Below are 5,000 nucleotides of genomic sequence, written 5' to 3'. Positions count from 1 at the left end.
TTATAGATATATTGATGAGGTTATTAATCATAAAAAGGCAATATAACTCAATGAATTAGAAACAGAAATTCAAGCATAAAAACACAAAAAGATTAATAGAATGTTCATATGTAAAGGGATGTCTTGTAATACTATAATGAACATAGGCAAGAAATAACCAAGTTTGAATACTTATTGTTTCCCATTAAAAGCCATCTTTTGCGTGGCAATATCATATCGCAAAGAAATAATATCGATCCTGAGAAATATAGGCTTTTATTTGGCAGCATTTAATTATATAATCGTTCCGATTAATGATTGAAAGCTTTATTATCATTCCTATTTGAAAAACACATTTTTACCTACGCCAACGAAGTTCGAAGGTGGTTATGTTTTATCTCCTGTTTGTGTGTTTGTTTGTTTGTGTGTATGTTTGATTGTGAACAGCCTCCCGGCCATAATTTTAATCGTAGAGTAACGAATCTTCCAGGTATTAACTATTATGTAAAAAGCGAGAAATTAATAAATTTTGGAAGGTCAAGGTCAAAGGTCAAGGTCACAGTCAAGCAAAATTCACGTAATCATCCATAAGTTAGGACATCACTATCACAGATACTTCAAACTTGGTTCTTAATCGAGTGTATGAAAATTTACGTCAATTAATACATGTTAAAATCAAAGGTCAAGTTCAAGATTGAGAAATAAGCTCCTGCGTTGGAGGTCTGTGCTCTATAGAGTGTCCCACTAGTTATTTTAGTTTTATTCCTCGATAGGGAAGCACAGTTTTGCGGGTGAGTAACTGAGAATTAACTTTCTTGTTTTCTTTTTATGGACACAATTCATAAATTCTCATCATCCTTTAAAGCAATCTCCCTCGCTTAAATCTTCCTTTCTTTGGGGTTGTGGTAGGCTATGTGGTAACGTCCCTGACTGGTGATGGCCCCGCTCAAGCTCGTTAATTCCTTTGGTCGTTGCAATCTCAGCCTTCCTTGTGAGCTAAGGAGGGAGCGAATAGGTCTATCTGCTGAGTCATTAGCAGCCATTGCCTGGCCCTTCTTGGTCCTAGCTTACGTGGAGAGGGTGCTTGGGAGCGGATCATATGTGTATATGGTCAGTGTCTAGGACATTGTCCTGCTTGCTAGGGGAATGTCACTGTCCCTTGCCGCTGCCATTCATGAGTGGCCTTTAAACCTTTGAATAGGCAAACATATTGCTTCTTTGATATCAAAACCCCTCTCTATCCTTTTCTTATTTATGCCATTATCGGTAGCATTCGCTTACCAAATCAAAGATAAGGATTATGCTTAACTGTAGAAAACTTAATTGTTGATAATATAACCTATGACTTTCAAAATATCAAAAGATTAATGTATTCAGTGGTTTTGACAGCTCGTCATACCAGACACTTTTTCACTTCTCTCTGGCTTATTGTACTTAGGAGGGTAATAGATTAATTATGATTGGATTACAAAAAATTAAAGCAACAGAAGAACCGGCTAGCTAGAGCTATATATGGCATTAATTTATATGATAAAGACTTTGATTACGAGTTCTCTACTCCATATATTTTTCTTTATTCTGACATTCTGTCTTCTGGCTTATATTACTGGTATGATCATTTTTATTATGATTTCTATACCCATTTATATTATGATCATGATTATCAGTAATATGATCATTGTCATTATTTTGGCAGGATATTGTCTTCAAACACATAGACTTGAAAATTATTACCTTTATCTTTGACACTGCATTGTATTAATATTTCTGAGTACCTAATATTTTAGTAAGAAATGGGTGAATGATTTGTCCATTGAAAAGTTATTTTCTTTATTTGTACAAGAAACAATACAGACTTATTTTACTCTACTTTTAGAACTGCTTTTCTGGTTCCATATAGCAAGGTAACCCTACTTTCTACAGGACCTTCAAATTCATTTTATCCTATACGTTCCAAGGCATTTAGCATTTCACACCGCAAATGGCCCATTTACAGTCAGGTTCATATTATCGTAGCACTTAGAGAACATGAAACTCTTGTTTTCTCTTGAAAGCCTTAATATCTTCAATCTTTTGGGTGTCTAGTGGAGCTTATTGTATTGCGAGGAACGTCCTCCCTATTCAGCTGAGTAACCAGGAGTCCACACCAAGAAGGATAAATATTTATAATGGAGACCTTAATTGATAGCACTAGCTGAGTTATTTCTATGAACATCTCGGTGAAGGGGGGAGAGGGGAGGTGATATCGTTTTTTTTTTTTTTTTCCTGATTATTGGCTGGAGTCAAAGTAATTGTTGGCTTAGTGTTGTGGGACCGTGGTATTATGCCACTTCTGCAATAAGCTTTCTGATGACTGGGCAAGATCAGCCATACTGCGATGACTGTTTGGTATCCTTAACAGTGAGGCACTTGTTGACAGAATGCCCCACTTTTAGTACCTTAAATCGTACCATGCTAGTGGTATTTTTAGATATATTTCAAAAGCAGGTCTTCTGAAAGCTATTTAGCTTATATAAGGACATCTTTACTTATATTGTTTTAAATTGAATTTCCTTTTATTCTTTATTTATAACAAATGATATCAGCGTCAATAACCTTAGATGTCAGGATGCCAGAAAACTCTCAGTCAATCTATCAATCAATTTGCAACAGGCTGATGAAATCTCACCGAAACAAGCTGACATGAACAGACTGTTGACTCCTATACAACATATATGAACACTATTAGCTACATTTAATAAGGCCAGAGGAAGATATCATACACAATATATCCTTCTTCACTTTACGAGAGCCATCAGATATAATAGGTTTTTGCAGAAATGTTACTTTGGTTTACAGCTGGTAAACTATTTTAAATGGGGCAGTGTGCTCTAGTAAAAAATAAACACCTGGAATACAACACACCTAAGGTACGTGAAGGATTCGTGATAGGTATCTACCAGTCCAAGAATAAATCTAAAGATTCAATCAAGTACAAGATGACCTTTAAATAGAGTATGCCAACAAAATGGAATATGATAGGAATAACACTCAATGATTTTAAAGTTGTCTGTTTGGGACTGACAGGCATGAATTTAGTACGGCGTATTGATAACAACCAGGACAAATGGACAATTAGCGAGTAGCCAATGTAATACAGAAATCAAAAACTTCCACAATCAATCAGTTAATGTAGTTTTTCAAACTCTTGATAATATAAAATTGAGTGTGTAGTTTTATACAATAACATACAAAGTTGAAAGTCTGGATCAAGAGGATTGTTTGATTTGATGTAAATTTGGCTTTTTAGTAAAATATCAAGCATATAAACTCATTATGATGAATATAATATAATATCCATGTGATAAATGGATAGCAAAACAGTCTTAATGCATAAAGATTGGTAAGCACAAAGATTGAAGACAAAAAAAAAATTTAATTTTCAATATACATTTAAAATTTTACTTTGCTTAGAATGGTTTCATGGGCAAATATTGGATATACTCGTATTTCTGAATTGTTTTAAGGGTACTTGAAATGAGTATGCCAAATATATTTCAAACATGAAAAAAATATGGGAATTCCATGACTGTACACTATTGCCTATCCCTAATGCCATCTGTTTTATTGTTGTTACTGTTCTTGAAATATTTTATTGTTTTAATGCTATTAATGTTCTTGTAATATTTCATTTTTTAATTTTGTTTCTGTTTTAAAGATAGTTTATCTTAATTTGGTATTACTTTTCATATTGTTTATTTATTTCTTTATTTCTTTTCTTCACTGGGCTATTTTTCTCTGTTGTTACCCTTGGGTTTATAGCATCCTGCTTAGCCAACTAGAGTTGTAGCTTAGCTAATAATAATAATAATAATAATAATAATAATAATAATAATAATAATAATCAGAAGATATTGCATCATAACGGTGGAATGTAATATTTTAGAGAGTAGGGCTATTGTTAAAAGAGAATTGCTGTTCTTGCAAAATCCATTATGCTAAATAACCAGTAATTTTCAGCTCATCATTATTATTATTATTATTATTATTATTATTATTATTATTATTATTATTGTTGTTGTTGTTGTTGTTGTTGTTGTTGTTGTTGTTGTTGTTATTATTATTTCAGAATTAAAAAAAAAAACTTTGTATCAGAAAAAGTGCATTGATTTTTAGTGTTTTACGATAAGTGCCGTAAATGAAAACGGGGAGGAGAGAGAGAGAGAGAGAGAGAGAGAGAGAGAGAGAGAGAGAGAGAGAGAGAGAGAGAGAGAGAGAGAGAGATTGTGGTGTATTCCAAGAGCAGAACTCATCCTAGACAAAAGATGGAGTCAGATGTGCCTGACAGGAACTGGTGAGCATTTTTTTTTTCTTTTCACTAAACGTCTTTTATTATGCAGTTCCTCTTTTCATTCATTCTTTAGAGCATATTCCTCAGGTCTACTGCTATGTAAGAGAGAGAGATATGGCTCTCTCTCTCTCTCTCTCTCTCTCTCTCTCTCTCTCTCTCTCTCTCTCTCTCTCTCTCTCTCTCTCTCAGATGATCAAACATATTTTTAATGAAGAGAATATGATGCAATTTGAAGTTATATTTATAAAAGGTCAAATCCATCTGTAACCATAACTATAATGATGAAATTATGTATATTTCTGCAAATACCATCTATCTGTTTTTACTTCTTGGTTAAATATACGGTCTCCAAAATTTACAGTCTTCCACTGTCTTTAGTTAGAGTTCTTTTCCTTAAAGGTACACTCGAGCGCACTATTCTATCTAATTTCTCTTCCTCTTGTCTTGTTAAAGTTTATATAGTTTATATAGGAGATATTTATTTTAATGTTACTCTTCTTAAAATATTTATTTTTCCTTGTTTCCTTCCCTCACTGGGCTATTTTTCCTGTTGGAGCCCCTGGGCTTTTAGCATTCTGCTTTTCCAACTAGGGTTGTAGTTTATCAAGTAAAAATGACAATAATACATGATCTTACCACCGCCGTATAGGCCTTCCCTTTCAGACTTGTTGATATCCTTTTGTTGCATACC

Source organism: Palaemon carinicauda, chromosome 1 (assembly GCF_036898095.1).
Source record: "Palaemon carinicauda isolate YSFRI2023 chromosome 1, ASM3689809v2, whole genome shotgun sequence".
Taxonomy (NCBI): domain Eukaryota; kingdom Metazoa; phylum Arthropoda; class Malacostraca; order Decapoda; family Palaemonidae; genus Palaemon; species Palaemon carinicauda.
Note: the sequence above shows the minus strand (reverse complement) of the source record.